The sequence below is a fragment of the Pleurodeles waltl genome, chromosome 5 (assembly GCF_031143425.1).
Source record: "Pleurodeles waltl isolate 20211129_DDA chromosome 5, aPleWal1.hap1.20221129, whole genome shotgun sequence".
NCBI classification, from domain to species: Eukaryota; Metazoa; Chordata; class Amphibia; order Caudata; family Salamandridae; genus Pleurodeles; species Pleurodeles waltl.
The window spans coordinates 1,207,492,002-1,207,511,511 of NC_090444.1; the positions used below are offsets into that span (position 1 = coordinate 1,207,492,002).

General features: G+C 45.2%; 1 long non-coding RNA gene across 1 annotated transcript in view; it reads left to right on the forward strand.

The window, feature by feature from the left end:
- The first annotated feature begins 584 nt into the window (after positions 1 to 584).
- Positions 585 to 19,510, forward strand: part of LOC138297373 (uncharacterized) — a 91,264-nt gene continuing 72,338 nt past the window's right edge. The window contains exon 1 of the long non-coding RNA XR_011204063.1: positions 585 to 707. This is a non-coding gene — a long non-coding RNA (uncharacterized lncRNA). The remainder of the gene's footprint in view (positions 708 to 19,510) is intronic.

Sequence of the window (19,510 nt, forward strand, 5' to 3'; positions counted from 1 at the left end):
AGTCTTTTCAGCTATTTAACACACTGCCTACTGTTAAAACACCTTTTCAAAACATGACATGACATTGACTGCATTTTAGACAGCCCCGGCAAAACATTTTGGACTGACGCTATTGAGGTAATGGCTGCTCTAAACAATTCTTACTACTGTATTATAAATAAGCATTTGCAATGCAATAGGTCTTGAGTATTTCGAACAAGTTAATTGTCATCTTTCGACAACAGTGCCCACTAACAAAAACAAAAGAAAACATGAGTAGAAACTACTACTTGGCAAAATAAAAGAAAGTTAGCTTTAAAAAATGAAACTTTGCAATTTTGTTTGTCCTGCTCCTGCTGGGCACGCTTTTGCCAGTTACAAGCCTTCTGTTTGCAGGGCACTAGAAGTTAAAAAGAACAAAATAGCACCTCAATCAGGTCGGGAGCAGCAGACGGACACTAATTAAGTTGAAATCAATTAGTGCTTGATCCCTGTTCCACAGAGGGGAAAGGAAATGAAGTCAGGCGTGCCTTGACGAATAACGAGACTGCAAAAAAGAGTGCCTTGCAAACCAACAAATACTGAGCGACAGACGGGCTCCAAACCCTCTTAGTGAGCACAACAGAGTCTCACAAGCGAGATGCATGTGCCAGCGTACGCACTCGCAGGCTTGACCCTAAGAAACTGGATTCAGGAAGTGGTCCTGTACAGTACGAACTTTTATGCAGGTTTGCTAAGTAGCCTTTTGGTGTGCTGGTGATGTGATCTGTTGAGTTCTTTGCTGCTATGTTTTTGTGCTGCATTTTTTAAATGTGATTTTGTTTCACTGTTCTGCAAGTTTTGTTTTACTTTCTGTTTTGACAGTTTTTTTGTAATATGCATTGTCATATTTTATTTGCGATGTTATGTTGCTTTGTTGTTATTGTATTAAGTTCAGTTGTTTATTTAAATACTTCAGCAATCACTGCGATATTTCCAGCTAAAAGCAACACACGCTTTTAACGTTCCTGTGACAAGTAACTATTAACCACTTTCTAACTGGTAAAATAGCACTGCTGTAGCTCTTCAATCATTTCAGCTACCCTTCAGCCCAAAACGTTTGGCCACTGCCAGTGCTCACATTATGGAATATGGCCCCATGTATCATTTGGGCTTATTTCTTCTTAGTCCAATAAGGGGAAAAAGGTGCAGGGAAATTGGAACAACCTAATTTTATCATGTTTTCCCTCACCTCCGTTGCCTGAACTTGGTTACTCTTTATACAATCCCACTGTGAAAATGGTGTATTAGGATGTTCCTTCTACTTGAATGAAAAACTTTTACAACTAAGTTGTGCAAATGGGACAGCAGCTGGATAGCACAAACCTGTTTTATTTACTTTTCCTCTTTTTGAAACATTCACATTTTTCACAAGTACAACTAACCTAGCCTAAGTCTATTTGAGACAAAAAACTATTTATAAATCAGACTAAGGGCATTTATCTCTACTTTAAAACAATATAATCATGGCAAATATTTGATATATATTTCATTTTTACAACTCTCGTAAAGAATCGGCATGCCTTCCTGTAGGGAGGATAGCACAGTGTCACACTTCCAGATTAAATATTATTTCCTCTCCGTGTGTCAATGTATCCTTAGATATTTTCTATACTGCAGATAAATGCTTCCAAGTCACCTTCTCTCTCCCATGTATCACACCAGTTTAAATTAGAAACTAAAATTAATCTGTATCTGTGGTGCCCTGAAAACACTTTAGAAATAAATGTCTAAGGTCCCAGTGCACCTCAAGAACAAATGTATCAGCTCGTCTGATCAGACACGGTGTCAAACAATCATAATGTATTTCATCCGGAGGGCTGCACTGTTCAGGATGAGTAAAGTCACATTTTGTTCTGCATTTTCAAACATTTGACAGCAATATTTCTGACTACTAAATTAATTTACCCTTTTCGATGAGTTTGTTTACAATGCGCTCAGGTGGAATTAGATGTTCCATTTTTTTACGCATGCAGGCTGATAAATTGCGAAAGTCTAAACTAACTTTTTGAACATGAGTTTCCCCTTCTCCAAAGTTTCAACGATGCGCACGTTCATTGACACTAAATACAGTATTCCAATATTGTGAACAATTCTAAATTTTAATCGTAGGAGTTTAAACGCATCACGTTTTATCGGCATTATCATACTTGTTCAGGGCTCAAACACTGAAGTAATTTTGGAAATTGATCAGACGTTTCTATGACAATGTTATTGATATAAGTGATGCAATGTAATGACCTCCGTTGTCTTCTGCCCCAGAACCTATACAAGTATTTATCCAAATACCTCACAAAAACTATATGAGCGTTGTATAATTTACAAAGCATTCTGCAACTGTTTTCCAATGTTACTGTTTCATGACCTTCTCGATGCTGTTCGTTTTCGTTATAATAGAGTATTATAATTTGCTTATTGCAGCGGTCTAGAAGGAACATTTACTCAGGTATGATTATGTTAGTACCTAAAAACAGGTTTAACTATTATTACAGCATGTGAAGTGGTAACACGGCCCAGCAGCACGGCCAGACCACGACTCCCCAATTAGTCTTTTTTTTTTACTGCCAACCCATGGGATGGTTGGGCAATTTATTTGCATTGGGTTTACAGTATTTAGAGAACAATGTTACCCTCAGAGAAAGCATCAAGCCTGAGCTTCCCTTGCATAACAAACAACATGCACACACATCTGGTATTGGCATTTACTGTCAGTAAGCAGACTGAAACTAATTTAGACAGATATATGATATATAGGAGCTTCAGTGAACGGCACAGTGGAATTTTCATATATGGAGAGATGATCGCTAAAATGTGAACAAAGTAGAAACTATGGAGACACATCTGCAATGCTACTTTCAGTGTTCTTTCAAAATTACAGTACAATTCAGTCGCATATTAATAAATGGCACTCAACTTGCCAAACATGTAGCTAAGCAGCACCACTTACTTGGGAGGAGTCTTCATCAGGACTGATTTAAAACACCAAAAGAATTGTGGGAGTCTTAGGAGTTGAATCACCTAGTCTATAATTTAAAAACAGTATATTGTTCCCCATATCTGGAGAAAGTGGTATAGGATCCCCAAACACCATCGGCCATTTGGTGTTGAACTATAAGGTTTGTGGTAAAAAGCCACTCACTGAACCAAAAATAGTGCCAAAACGAGTTAAGTGGCATCTGCAGTCATCTGGTTACCCTTTTCTGACACCTGGGTGAATGTTTTGGCCAACTGCAATGGAGCGTGGGTCGGATATAGAAGACCAGCTCAGAAACGTTACCTTCCTCTGTAAAATAAATGTCAAAAATCCTCAGAGAAGCAAGACAGTCTGGGCCTGATTTAGAGTTTGGCGGACAGGTTACTCCGTCACAAACATGATGGATATCACATACACCATATTATGATCTCCGTAGGCTCAAATGGGATCATAGTAAGGCGGACAGGATATCCATCACTTTTGTGACGGAGTAATGCCCTCCTCCAGACTCTAAATCAGGCCCTCTGTGACCAAAGAGGGTTCCATGGGGTTGAATGCCCACTGAAGGAGTTTATGATGAAGCCATTGGCTTTTAGGAGGAAAGCTCAGAGTGGGGGAAATGTGAATTTCACCCAGGGAACTTCACGCTCCATCCGGTTTCTTTTGGCGTTTTGTCTAATGAAGATTTCTACCTTTAGACGTAGTCACTTTTTGAAGCTCAGATTTCTCCAGTGGGGCAGGATGTAGCAAAGAGGTATCCACATGTCAGAGTAACCTCAATCATTAGCCCAGCAGCAGCACACCTTTGACTGATCCACTTGACAGGTTTGTTCCAGTCCTCCAGAGGTTTTTAGAGCCAAAGAGTTTCTAAGACCCAGGCTTGTGTGTTTGATGTGCCACACTAAGTGGCAAGGGTATGCCCAGATGTGGGTCTCATGCTCACTGTGCCACTGGAACCAAGAAACACCTGACTGACATACCCTAATCAGGGCAAAACCAGTTTTGGCTGCTTGTGTTTTGATTCAGAGAGGACCTGGTCTGGCAGATCAAGCTGAACTGTTCCTATTGGAGTGGAATCAAGACTGATTTGCATGTGGTTGGGTCCCACCTGAAATGGCATGGTGGGCAAAAGACCAATGGGACAGATTGCAAGAATTTGTCGTGTTGTGGTGTGAATAGAAAGTCCATCAATTTCTTGACAGCATCTTAAATCCAGAGCTCAATCCACTAATGGAATTTCTCTGCCATAAATGTGGATTCTCCTCCAACTGTAGCACTTGCTAATCCTCCTCTTTATCTCTGGTTGGCAACAAATATCTATTTACTCTAAAACCATTCTTAGGCAGTCCTGTTTCTGATCTGAGTAGCCTCTGACCACAGTTTGAACGTTCCTCGCCCAGCTGCCACTATACAGCTCCTCCTGACTGCAGCCTCATGTTCAGTCCCTGAGGCTGCCAGTTTGAGCCACCTGTTTCCTGCTAAGTGGTCACCATCATCTGTTCCCCTTGCTTTGTATACTTTAGGTTGTTTTTTGCCTTGTTGTCTGCTTTTATCTGTACCATTCCATTTTGAATGCTTGGGTTTTGCTTTTTTTTACTTGCTTGTATGTTTAGGTTGTTTTGTGCCCCTTCTTCCTGTCTTTGGACATTTGTGTTGTCCTGGTTTGTTTTCCCACCCTTGCTCATCCTGCCACTTCCTACCTTCACGGTTTCCCTCTCATTGCCCTCCTGCCTCCCTGACAGCTCCTATTACCTTCCAGGACTGCTTATAAAAGCTGCTATGCAACCTCCAGTGAGTAGCCTATAACCCTCGTTCTGAGCACTGCTCCACCTGCTGCTGCTGAACAGCTCCTCATGACTGCAGCCTTGTGCTCAGTCCCCAAGACTGCAAGTTGGAGCCTGTGGTTTCCTGCCAAGCAGTCCCAATCATCTGTGCCCCTTTGTTTTTTTTTTGCCTTTTTCTTCTGCTTTTATTTGTGCCCCTTCACTTTTGACAACTTGAGTTTTGCTTTGTTCTTGCTTGTGCCCCTTGCTTGTATATTTAGGTTGCTTTGTGCCCCTTCCTCCTGTCTTTGGACATTTGTATTGTGCTGGTTTGTTTTACCACTGTTACTCCTCCCACCGCTTCCTGCCCCGTCATTTCCTACTCATCACCCTCCTGCCTCCCTGATAGTACCTCCCATCTCCCAGGACTACTTATGGAGGCTGCTGTGTGACCTTCAGTGAGTATCCTCTGAGCCAGGTCTGTGAACCCCTCCCCCTTCTGCACTGAACTGCTCCTCATGACTGTAGCCTCACCCTCAGTCCCTGAGGCCCACAGGCAATCTCCTTCATCTGTGCTCCTTGCTTTGTTTACTTTGGGTTGTTTTTCACCTTGTTGTTTTGCTTTAATTTGTGCTCCTTCACTTTTGAATACTTGGGTTTTGCATTGTTCTTACTTATGCCCCTGACTTGTATACTTAGATTGTTTTTTTTGTCCCTTATGACGGTCTTTGGACATTTGTGATGCCCTGGTTTGTTTGTCCACTTTTCTCCTCCCGCCACTTTCTGCCCCTGCTGTTTCCCGCTCGTTGCACTCCCACCTCCCTGCCAGTCTCTTCCACTTCCCTGGTCTAATTATGGAGGCTGCTGTATGACTGCGCAATGGGCGCATGTGGCAGGCATCAAAGGCACACCAAAGGCAAGCCAGATTGCGCCCGCCCGTGCCTGGACCATGCCCAGCACCAGGAACCCTGCCCCTTTACCCCCCTAATATACTTATCCACAGCTCTATGCGCCAAGGACGCAACAACTGCTTCATCACATCGCCCCAGAACACAGCCAGACCATTCATCTGCATCTGCTGCCAGTACACCTCCAGCCCAGCACCTACCAACACCACCGTCACCAACGCCTCACCACCCTTGCCGTCCGAGACCTCCCCGGAGCAACTCAACTGCCTCCTGATCAATGCCAGATCACTTTGCAAACACTCAACTGAAGACTGGGACACCATCACCACCCTCGCCCCGGCGTAACTTTCATTACAGAGACCTGGCTTACCCCTTACATCAGCCCCCAATATCACCACTGCAACACTCACCAGCTACAAGATGAAACTCTGTAGCTGCACCCACACCAACAAAGGAGGTGACATCACTATCATACACAAGGAGCAAGTCACCTGCACCATCACCATTAACAAAGCCACATCATTCATGAAACACACGATCTTCCAGCTTCACACTGATAACAACACCACCATGAGAGGTACCCTTGCTTACAGACCTCCTGGACCACACAGCAACCTCAGAGACACTATCGCAGAACTCATCACCCCCTCGCCATCTACTCCGAGCACTGCATCTTCCTAGGAGACCTCAACTCCTACCTAGATGATCCCACAGATAATAACTTCATAGACCTCCTGGAAAGATTAAACAACATCAGCCTCAAGCAGCTGGTTACAGACCCCATGCACAAAGCTGGACACACACTGGATCCCATCTTTATGTCCAGAAACAGAATCAGGTATAGCCACACCTCAGAACTCACCTGGTTGGACCACTCCATTGTGCGTGTCTCCATCGTTGTACCTGCCCACTCTGCCCCCTACTGTCACAGAACCACATCCTTCAGCTGGGCTTAAGTCACCCAGCAACAATGGACTGAGGCCTTTTTCACCACACAACCCAACGTCACCACCAACCTGGAGATAGCAGTGCAAAATTACAACTGGATTACCAGCACCACTGACCAAATCGCTCCAACCAAACCAGCCAAAATCCGCAGACTCCCCCCTAACTAGCAAGCTGGTACACCCCGGAACTCAACGCATCAAAATGTAAAGGCAAACAGCTCGAAAGAAGTTGGAGTACCAGCAAGAACCACTCCAACTGAAACACCATCAAATCAGCCCTCAACAGTAACCACCATCAGGTGAAAGCAGAAAAAAAGCGGCCCTGTCCCCCTAAATAGAAAGCAGCACCAACCAAGCCAAGGAACTCTACACTATCATCAGAGAATTCACCAACCCATCAGCCCCTGAAAACTCCATCCCCTCCTCCCAGGAACTCTGCGTTGCCTTCGCCAACCACTTCCACAGCAACATACAGGCTATCTAGAGAAACTTCAACCCCCAGCCCTCTGACCTCCACAACATCTCCCCTATACAGATCTTTGACCATCCACTCACCGCTTGAAATCAATTCAGCACAGCCAACACACCCAGATTCATGAACTTAGGAGCACCCAACAACCCATGCCCCCACGCAATTTTTATCCTCAAAAAAGACAAGATCAGCTGCCAACTCACCACCATCCTTATTACCTTGATAGATACATCCACCTTTCCCAAAGCCTGGAAACACATTGAGGTCAGACCCCTCCTCAAGAAACCCTTCCCAGATCCCAACTAACTCTAGACCTACCGCTTGATCTCTCTGTTCCTGTTCCCCACCAAAGTCCTTGAAAAAGCCATCAACCTCCAACTCATTAAACACCTTGAGAGAAACAGCTTACTGGACCTGTCCCAATAAGGCTTCAGATCCAACCACAGCACAGAGACAGCTCTGATCGCCACAACAGATGCCATCCACACCCTACTCGATAGAGGAGAATCAGCTGCCCTGATCCTGCTCAACCTTTCCGCAGCCTTTGACACAGTCTCTCATCACACACTCCTCGTTAGACTTTGCTATATCGGGATCACAGACAATACGCTCAGATGGATCACCTCTTTTCTCACAGGTTGCACCCAAAGAGTCTGTCTCCCTCCTCACTCCTCTCAAGGCAAGCACACCATCTGCGACATCCCACACGATGTTCCGTCAGCTCAACCCTATTCAACTTCTAGATGACATCCCTCACAGACATCATCAGATCACACAACATCATCTCACACGCAGACAACACACAACTCATCCTCTCGCTCTCAGCCGACCCTTCCGTGATGAAAACAAACTTCCACAACTGTATGAAAAATGTCTCTACCTGTATGAGGGACAACTGCCTAAAACTCAATACGGACAAAACTGAAGTTTTGATCTTCAGCAGACACACAAACCTCTGGAAGGACTCGTAATGGCCTTCTGAACTGGGACCAACCCTGACGCTAAAAGATCACACCCACAATATCGGAATCATACCAGACAGCAAACTGTACATGAAGCGCTAAGCAAATAATGTCTCCTCAACATATTTCCCTACACTCCATGTGTTTTGCAAGATCTTCAAGTGGCTCCCCATTGACACAAGGAAGACAGTGACACAAGCCCTCAACACCAGCTGACTTGACTACAGCAATGCACTCTGCATAGGCATCACCACAGAACTCATTTAAAGGCATCAGACAATCCAGAACGCAGCTGCCAAACTAATCATAAACTTGCCCAAAATAACCCACATCACTCAGCGTCTGAGGGCCCTCCACTGACTCGATCCAGAAGAGATGTCAATTCAAACGCCTAACCCATGCATACAAGGCCCTGCATGACTTAGGGGCCTCCTATTTTAAACACCACCTAATCTTCCACCGACCCCCCCAGGAACCATAGTTCTGCACATCACGCCCTTGCACAGATATCCCATATACGCCGATGCCACCCTTGAGGGTGCTCCTTCTCCCATCTATCCACCAGAAAGTGGAATGCCCTCCCCCCCACCTCTGCACCACACCCTCTCTATCCCACTTCAGAAAGGGACTCAATCTCTGGTTTTTCGATGCTTCGACTAACACTGGCAAGCAACTTAATACTCTCGGGTGACAAGCAGCGCTTTACAAATACAACCTGATTGATTGATTGATTGATTGATCACTAAATCCTTCTTGTTTAGTGTGAGAAAGTCATCCCTTTTGCCCTGGTGACCCCCATTGTTTTGGACTGATACTGATGTTTACTGATTCTGAATTGCCTTGGGCTCTGCTAACTAGGCCCAGGGCCAGTGCTCTGGTTAACACGAACATGGTAATTAGGCGTAATTATAATTGGTACTGACAACTTCCCTATAAGTATCAAGAATGTAGCAGGGCATGTAGGTTTAGAGACCCAGCAGATTTAATGTACTTAAGTGTGCTCTGCTGTGTGACCTGCTGTGCAATATAGGCCTAGCAAGCGGAAGACATTGTCACGTGTAAGGGTTAGCTTAGCATAGGCAGTATTGATGAGTGAAAAAAACGCACATAGTGCTCAGCCTGCGATGCTTGCTTTCTAATATTCCACAGGTGTAACCATCGGTCAAAAGAGTCTGTTTATCTTACTAGATGCTGTTTTCAACTTTCTTAAGACACTGACATCTCGTAGGTGTTGAAGATGATAATGCTTTTTGCACTAGGTTACACCAAGTGTATGACGCTTGTTTTTCACATTCCTAAGACACTGCTATCTTGTTTACTGTACCAAGCTGACTTCAGTAGAAGACTACTAGAAAGAACAAAACAATGACACTTATAGTAGCGCCAGGACATGAGAGAAGCAAATGGAACATTGTAGAATATTGTGTGAGTTAGCTTTTTGTGTATAAAAAGGTTCAGGTGTTGAAGCTAGGGGAAGCCCGAAGATGGAGTCCTTCAGAACTGCCATCATCCTGCAAGCTGCCCCCTGTCATCGTCTCTGAGGAAGGGAGAGCAGAATAATCAGAAAGGGCATCATGGTGTAAAATTAAGTCCCGGGGTGAAGGCTAGAGTCTCAGGTTTTATCATGATCTATATAATTGTTACACTGCTTTAGATTAATTTCATTGTGAATGATTACTGTTTCCTTCTCATGTTATCATTGTGCTAGCACTGTGCTCTAAAGTCACATGCCAATGTTCTGCATTCATTACTGAATCTAGCGCTGTTTATGCAACCATTCTGTCATGTCAGTACTCAGTCATATTCCTTCTTGTCTCTTTGATTAACTGCATTGCAATTGATTCCAGACTGTGAGGGTCATTCTGACCCTGGCGGGCGGCGGGAGCCGCCCGCCTGGCGGGAACCGCCAAATGGCCGCTCCGCGGTCAGAAGACCGCGGATGCCATTCTGGCTTTCCCGCTGGGCCGGCGGGCGACTGCCAAAAGAGCGCCTGCCGGCCCAGCGGGAAAGGCCCTGCAACAAGGAAGCCGGCTCCGAATGGAGCCGGCGGAGTTGCAGGGGTGCGACGGGTGCAGTTGCACCCGTCGCGATTTTCACTGTCTGCTAAGCAGACAGTGAAAATCTTTATGGGGCCCTGTTAGGGGGCCCCTGCACTGCCCATGCACGACACCCGTTCCCGCCATCCTGTTCCTGGCGGTAAAAAATGCCAGAAACAGGATGGCGGGAAGGGGGTCGGCAGCGCCGCCATGGAGATTCAGCCCATGCAGGGGAAATCCGGCGGGAAACCGCTGGATCCCCTTTTCTGACCGCGGCTTTAACGCTGCGGTCAGAATGGGCTGGGAAGCACCGCCAGCCTGTTGCCTGTGCTTCCGTGGTCCCCGGCCCGCCAGGGTCGGAATGACCCCCTGTATGTTTTACTATCATTGAACTGGTAGTTTACTGTACACTTGGTTGTGACCATTGGGTTCAGTATCTTAGGTGAACGGTTGGGTTCTCCAATGATGGTCTAAGTGACAGATTTACTTTTGCACCTTATTTCACTGTATTATCACTAATTATAGAATCTACCTCTAGCCATGCTGCTAATGTATATGGTTACACACATAGATCCATGCAACTAGTCTGCTGTTTGATTATCATTGCTAATATATGTGCTTGTGCTAGTGTTGTATTAAAGGTATATTGCTTTAGCTATGTGTATGTGTTTCTCCTCATTGAGCGTCCTTGTTTATTTGTATCAGATTAACAGCACCCAGACTAGTTGCCAGTAGCCAGTCCAAGACACCTGCCGTCATTTTAAGAGACAGCCCTGGGTAGGGTGTCTTGTATCTATAAGCAGGGACATTATAAAATATGTTTTATAAGTCCTGCTGAAGACAAAAACTGCCATTTTCGGTGTTCCTGATTGTAGTGCATTAGCTCTATAGTCTAACATGGGAACGCTTTATTTTAAATGAATAAAGTCTTCCTTTTGACAGGAGGGAGCTAAAAATCATTCAGGGTATCACATTAATAGTTAGAATAAATCCAACAAGTTGAGATTTTTTATAACTATTACAGGGACAGAGTTTTAGAACTCTTTTCTAAAGTTACCTAAAAACAGCCCTGTAGTAGCCTTTCCTCTGACAGGCTGAGCCAAGCTATCATAATGAGGTGTCATTTGGCCTGGGCTGAGACAAAGGAACCATCTGGTGGGAGGAGAACTGCGACAACAGATGTTAGAGCAGGAAGAGGGCTGGGTGGCCAAGGTAGTCTTCAAAGGAGGGAAAGACAGTTGGGACAGAAACCAGAGCTCCCCCCATTTCCTGCACCCCCAGCCAAATGGGAGCCCCAGTGATTAGATTAAAAGAGGGGCTAGAAAGGGAGCATTAGGGAAAGTTAGCCACACCGTTAGGTTGGGTTAGCCAGACCTTAACCTGCAGGAGAGATTTTTTCCATTTTGGATGTTTAGAGAACAGTGCTGTCTGAGATAGAAATATGCCACACCTTGTAGGAAGTGGTCATGCCTGAGGGTGGCACCCTTAACCCCACCCATAGAAGGAGAAGCATGGATAAATATAGGAGAGCTGCCCAGCAACTCAGATCTCTGCCTTGAAACTGCGAGAAGAAGAAGAATTGCCACGCTGAATCCTTGGACTGCACAAGAGAGGACTGCACTCTTAGGGAGGGCACCTTCTGCACATTTTGGTCTTCAGGTTACAGAGGACTTTGCCTGGCTTCTAACGGATTCAAGAGTGAAGTTCCTATAAGCAACAAGTAAAAAGGAGCTACCAAGAGTCACCTGCATCAACTCCTGCCAGAAGAACCCAGCTGGACAGCATTCAGTGGACTTTTAAGTAAGTGGCCAAGTGATTTGTGGGAATTGTAGTCTCAACTTTCCAAGGAGCACAACTATTCTGGAACCTTGTACCGGTGTTGTGGACCCCAAAAGACCCAAAAGAAACAACTGTAGAAGGTGGACTGTCCTGTTGGACCCTTGGACTGCACAAGAGAGGACTGCACTCATACGGACTGCACCTGCTGCACAAGGTTTCACAACAAAAGCACCTTGCCTGTCTTAAAGGAGAAGAAGTGGATTACCTGTTCGGCAACAGGTAGAAAAGTGCTGGAAAGGCTACCAGCAATGTCTACAGCAAGAACAACTCCAGCTGAAAAGCTTCACCTGGATTTTTTTTGGACTGACCAGGTGCATTGTGGGAGTTGTAGTCCCAGATCCCAAGACGTAAACCAAAACTTCTGAACCATTGGCTGGTGCTGTAAACCACATTCCTGCTTCAAGAAACACTTCTGGAAGTAAGATTAAAAGTGTTAAATCATGGGTGGCTGGATCTCTAATTCTTAACCTGGTCCAACGCAACCTTTTTTAACCCTTTGAACGGTATTTGCTTCTAAGCGATAGTTTCATTTTTAATCTTTAAAAATTAATATCTCCTGTTCCCTACATTGTAATTTATTGGTTTTGGTGTCATTTTGCTCATAAAAATATACGTTATTATTATACATTGGTGTGGGATTTTTATTGTGTTTGTGTCTTACTTATTTAATGTATTTGTGTTTTTAAATGCTTTAGACCCCTGTCTCCAAAGTTAAGCCTGTCTGCTTGCAGCCAAGCTACCCAGGGTTGGACAAAGATTAATTTTTGGGGACCTTGACTAGACATTGTGTGTGATTGTGGCCTTATTATTAGCTGTAGATAACTACCTACATCTGCTAATTATCCACCTTCCAACATTGTGATACTCTACCATAGATGGAAGGTCTTCCATTGTTCGTTGGCAGTGGGATTCTAGCAGAGAACACTGCCAGAAGAAAGTGGGGCATGAACTTTAGGCACCACTCATAACAATCTGTTGAAATCTATCATCTTATACTGATATGTTAATTTCTCTATGGGCACTTCAACCCACTGGTATGCTAGTCTGAAATTTATGGGTCGGCCACAGATAGCATTTGTCTACTGGCCATTGATTTTCTAACCTGCTTTACTGTATTCTAGACACATTAGATAAACTCAGCATCTATTTTGGGCCCATCTATAGGGTACTCTGTATACATCCTCCAAGTTGTATTCTTCAATTCTTCAATTTTCACTAATGTCATAACATAAATCATAAATTCTGTTAGAGGTTTAGTTGCCTGACAAATCAGCTTAAGTGTTTTCAGTTTACTTAAGAAAGGTCCCTGAAAAATGTTACGCATTTTGATACCAGAGACAGAAAGTTATTTTTATTTATGTATTTAATTCAAGATTATGTAGAGTGCTGCATGCTACATTGCATCTGCCTCAGACAACTATGAAGGGATGGGAGTTGAAAGCAAGCAAGTTGGCAAAAGCATAGCATAGTTTATCTGTCAAATGATTTATCCAATCTTTAGGTAGGAACCATGCACCACTATTGCTTTTCAGTTGTTTTAAAGGCTTTGAGCCTAAGTGCCACATATGACAAAAGCTGATGTTAAGTGTTTGTCCAGAAGTAATGCAATGTGCAACAGGGCTGACCAAATTATTCTCTAGAGTTTTGAGGGATTACATAAAAGTTGTGAGAGGAGGCCTCTTGTTGCATGGTTAGCCCCCACCTTTTGCCTGATGTTGATGTGTTCTAAAAGTTGGTAGTGCCCAGAACCTCTGCTAGCCAGGTTCCCTGGGCCAGAACTCTTTCCCTAAATCTGTTGTGATGCCTGACATAATTGTATACACTCTTAAATACCCCTATAAGTCCCTAGTAAATAGGTACCCCAGTATCCAAGGCAAGAGATATTAAGAGGAGACCCCTGGGGGCAGCAGCACTGACTGTGCCACCACCAAGGGCCCTGCACCCAGATGCACCCAGCACTGCCATTGTAGGCTGAGTGTACTGGGGCAAACATAAAAGGACAAACTTGACATGGCACACTCTCTAGGTGCCCTGTCCACCCTACACTGCATATATTATGGGTAAGTCACCCCTCTGGCAGGCCTTCAAGCCCTAAGGCAGGGTGCACCATGCTGTGTGTAAGGGCTTAGCTGCTTGATCAATATGCCACCACTGTGTCCTTGCCTAACCAAAAACATAGTGAGTGAACAGAGCAGCAATTTCAAATAAATGTACTGGACACTGGTCAAACCAAGTTTCCCAGTTACATGATGGCTACTCTGCACCCTGGGTTGTTTGGTATCAAACAACTCAGAATGATAAATCCAAACTGGTACCAGTACTGGATTTCACCCCAAATGTACACAAGGGTCACCTTAGAGGTGCCACCCTGCAAAAGCTGACCTAACTGGCATGGTTGCTGACTGGTTCCATCCACCCTGCCACCTCCAGACAGCCAATCCACAAACCTTGGGAGAGAGTCCAGGCTCTCTGGTTTGGGAACAATGCCCTTCCTGGGTGGAGGAGCTAACACCTCCTCCCGCAGGAATGTGTAAAACTGTGGTGGTGAGCTTCAAAGTGGTACAGCCCCTGAAACTCGAGGCCCCAGGCCTGCTGCTAGCAGCAGAGGGCTTCCCCTCTTGCAAACCTCCACTTGGGTGGGAGCAGAGGTGGGAAACCAGACAAAGCCTAGGAGGAGTGGCCTCAATGAGCATGGACCACTCCTAAGGGCTTGCACACAAAGTGGAGCACCAATGAACCCGCCAAGACAAGAACAGAGGACCTGCTGCACCAGAAGAGGCTCCAAGACCCCTGCTTGCTGCACCAGAGTTCCGACAATCGCCAATGCAGAGGAGCTAACCCCTGGATCAACCTCAAAAGCACCATAGGACCTCCAGGTCTCACAAATAGCCTAAATCTCCCTCCTGAGTTGAGGTACCACTCAAGAAAGTCAAGACACCTGCAAAGGACCAGCAAACCATTGAGGGTCACTTCACTGACCGGCCAATATCTCCACAACCAGAAGTTACAGCCAGACCTGATGACACACCAATGACTGCCGGGCGTGATCCATAACTGTGCCATGTTTGGTGGCACTGTGCTCTCTAGTGGCTGAGTTACGCCAATACCCTTGTTACTGATCAGCTGACATTGGACCAGCTGAAAACCAGCTCCTCCAGAGCTGAAAAAGGATCAGGAGGAAGCCCCAGTCAAGGGACTTCAGGAACACCCTGGACCTCTGACCAGAGTGCCCCCTTTGTCCTTTAAGCCACCTTCAAAGAGACTTACCTCCAGCTCCACAAGACTCCATTGCGCACAGCATCCAAGACCTCCAAAACGTCCTGCACCTGGCCGCTCTGGGCCTTGCATCGTGGGATCTGCTGTGTGCCCTTGGTCCCCAACCCCTTATGACCCCAGCAGCCCAAGGGGACCACAAGGCACAATCTTTAAATTTGCAAACCGGCTCCTTTTCCAAGTGGCCTCTCCAGGTCGCCGTGGGCCTGTGCCAAGAACCTCTCCAACGTTGCTACAGCTGGAACCGGGAGCCACCCGAGACTCTCCACCTGGCACAGTGTGCCCACCGACCACTCCAGCCACAGTGCAAGAGAAGAGACTGGGAACTCAACTGTGTGATTTTTACTGCATTTTAAAGGTGACTGTGCATTGATTCCAATGGTGTGTAATTACGCACAGAAGGTCTAACTTTGCTAAAACTTCAGAAAGTCATAACTTGAAAATTACTTTACATATTCTAAAGATCTTGGTCTTAAAGTTTAAATAAAAGTCTGAAGTATTTTTATAAATTCTGATCTCGAGTTATTCATTGAGTGTGTGTGGTGCATGATTGGATTTGTGAGTACAAAAAATACTTAGCACATCTCCTGGATTAGCCAAACTTCTCGACCAGCTACCTTAAAAATTGGAGCATTAGGTGGTCTAATTTTTACCTCTGGAAACCAACGTGTGGTTGCCCGGACCCTATGCATAGTGTACTTGATTTTGTAAACTACATAGAGGGCCAGCCTCCTACAAAAGTAACAGCGGCAGTTCAGTTAATTAAGAACAAGGTTGCCAAAGATAATAATAAAATTACATGGTAAATTCAAGCTTGAGAGTTTACCTTTAGTTCAAAAAATGCAGGACATTTCACCAATGACCACAAGCAGAGTGGCTAATGTATTCATGAGTGCAATGTGATAAGTATTGACATATCACATAGCAGATGGGAAGTATCTGAGTCTTTTCTACATGGGAGAGAGTCTATACACATCAGGGAAGAGAGTATCAAGTGTGGACGTATCAACCTAGCCTCATAGGAAGTGACAGAAGTAAAGGTTACCTATAATGAAATGCATATTGATACTTGGGAGCCTGAAGAGATTCAAGTGGCTCAATCCTCTATATTATGTAAACCCATATACTGCAACTAGGGGAGTTGTATTGAAATACAGAAAGAGGATGACAAATTTGTCTAAGACTCATCTGCACCAGAATAAGAAAAGGTGACAAGCTGTTTAAATATGTTGCATGGCTCAAATAACTGATGTGAGCAACCAGAAATAAAAATAGATTACAACAGACTCCAGATGACTGGAGCAAATCCTGTGTGAAGTAGTACCTGTTACTCTGATGTTCTGACAACTAAAGCTGCAAGCACAGAGATAAGTGCCAGCCCACCAAGCTGTGGGATGATATAAGAGTCTGAAAGGGACCTTGACATACATATTGTTAGAAATGGCCTTTCTGGTCAGCTGGCTTCCCGAAGCCAGGAAGAACCCACAACTCTAGTCAGGGCGAGTCAGTTACACACCAAAAGTCACCTGCGCTCACCCCCTGGTGGCTTAGCACAGAGCAGGCAGACCTATCTTCAGAGGTGATGTGTAAGAAATTTGTGCAACAAACTCACACCAGCAACACAATAAATACACCACAAATGAGACTCCACACTGGATTATAAAAATATTTCATTATTGTACATAAAACATAGGCCAGAACGACATGAGTCATAAATATTTTGCACAGTACCCCACTCATGGATACATGATACATAATCACTAGGCATAGTATGCAAATCTCATAATCATATTCGTTATCCTGGCCATGCAGGAAGCAAGACGACATACCATAGTGAATGACAATGTCTAGGAAAACTCATATATCAATGTAGGGAACACCTAGGGACAGCGCTTCTGCGCTCTTTACGTGCAGGTATGCAGGACATGCAGCACATGGTATGCAACAGTTATGGGCATAAGCGCCTAGATGCTAGAGTTGGAATGACATAACTTGTTTAAACGTCTGTGTATCCTCAAAGCCATAGGACACAGTGCACCTGTGCTTTTATTAGGTGTTATGTGGTTATTTTCAGATAGTCAGAAAGAAACACAGGTAGGCAGTTGGAGTTCGTGTGTGCTTCTATATATGTGGCAGTAACTTATCCACCAGGCCTCCGTCGAGGGCCCCTAGGTATGCTTCGATGGTGGTGGGACACACACTCGATAGAGGATCGCAGGTCAACCCTACTCGGGTCCCCAGGCATCGAATGCCAAAAGAAGAGGGGCCATTTCCCGCCCAGTCACCTGTCTCACAAGAGCGTTGTAAGGTGGTAGACTCCAGCAGAGATATTGGCAGCCTCAGCTACCGGTGCCCAGCCCACACGACTTCCAACAGCATCCCTCAGGGTGCAGGAAGAACAGAGGCCACACTCGGTCAGGACTCTTTATGGTGCAGCAGATGCCTTACTGAAACCAGCACTTCAGCCTAGCTGACTGGGCCCGTCTGAGGGGGTTCATAAGATGTGGTGGTCACTTTCTCCACAACGCTTCCACAACGCCTCAGGAGCACTTCCCAGATTCCACCCCTACTTACCAGACTTCTGTCAGTAGGGGGCGGAGAGCAAAGCTCTTCTGTTTCCCATGCAGGCTGTCGGGAGGGGAATACCAAGTGCCCACCATGAGCCAGAGATTAGAGGCACAAGAGAAAGTGATTTCCTTGGCAGGGAGCACTCTCCAGGCACCGAGTGACCAGAAACAAGAAATACCACCAGGGCAGTTGAAATTTCAGGTTTTTGGGCATAAAAATAATTTAAGTGCTCCAACCTTGCTGGGAGTATAAAGCTATACCACACTCCACACATGCTCAGGAATTAAAATGAAAGCGCTCTTCACACGCTTGGTCGAATAAGACAAGGAGCAGGAAACAGCGCTCCCTCTGCACTGGGCTTCTTGGGAGGCACTTGGAGGGGTCACACCAGAAGCAGGCAGGCCAGCACAACTAGACGGGTGGTGGTTCCTTCTGGCAGTCCTTGGAGTGCCAAGGTAGATAGGGTCAGTGGGCAGCAGGCAACAGGCAGCAAGTCAACACAACAGAGCAGCATCAAAGTGGTAGTCCCTACTACAGTCCAGCACACAGCAGCAGGAGGCCAACACAACAATGCAGTGCAGAATGGCAGTCTCTCCTGGCAGCACAGTGGTCCTCCTTCTGCCAGGGTGTCCTTGTCCCAAACGTGCTCTAAAAATCATGGGTCGGAGTTCCTGTACTTATACCCTGTTGCCCTGCTTCTAGAAGGTGGGATAATTAATCAGCAAGGTCTGACAATTTCCAGGAGTTTCCCTCCTCCCCTACTCTGGCTCCAGACATCAGTATGAGGTAAACAAGCCCTTTGTGTGAGGGCAGGACACAGCCTATACAAGTGTAGAGTGCGAACACCCTCTGCATCTCCCAGCCCAGGAAGACCATCAGTATGTAGATGAATGCAGATGTAACACTGTCACAATTAACCCTTCCTGATTGATGATTGTCTGGAGAAAATGCACAAAGTGGAGCTGTCACTCTGCCCCAGACATGGTTGGAGTTAGGTTACAAAGCACTAGAGTTATGAGCACAGAGAAATGCCCACTTTCTAAAAGTGGCTTTTCTAAAATAGTAGTGTAAAATCCATCTACACCATTAAGCAGGATTTTTCACTATCATTCAAAACATTCCCAACATGTCCACACCACTCCCTACAGATCAGAATTTACCACTTAGACATATATAAGTGAATTCCCAATCCAAACCATTGAGAGGAGCAGCACTCACTATAGTGAAAAATAAAATAGGCTGTTTGTCACTATTAGGACATGCAACACATAAGAATATGTGTCCTACCTTTTACATACACAGCACCCTGCCCATAGGGCTGTCTAAATCTACCTTAGTTGTGATTTAGGTGTAATAAAAGGGTGCTTAGGCATTGGCATGTAGTTTGACTCGCCAAATCAATGAGGCAGTAAACTGTGCATGCAGACACAATTGTGGCATGGCTGAGACAAGTTTGAAAGGCAACTTCTATGGGTGGCACAATCTGTGCTGCAGGCAAGGTTCACTAGTAGCATTTAATTCACAGGCCCTGGGTATATGGTATATTACTTTACAAGGGACATATAGGTAAATTAAATAAGTGAAAATGGTGTGAGTCAATTATGCCACATTTTAGTGGAGCTAGCACATGCACTTTAGCACTGATTAGCAGTGGTGAAGTGCCCAGAGTCCAAAAGAGGGTCAAAAATTAGGAGAAGAAAGGCAAAATGTTTGGGGCTACCCCTGCATAAAGGGCCATTTCCAACAGATA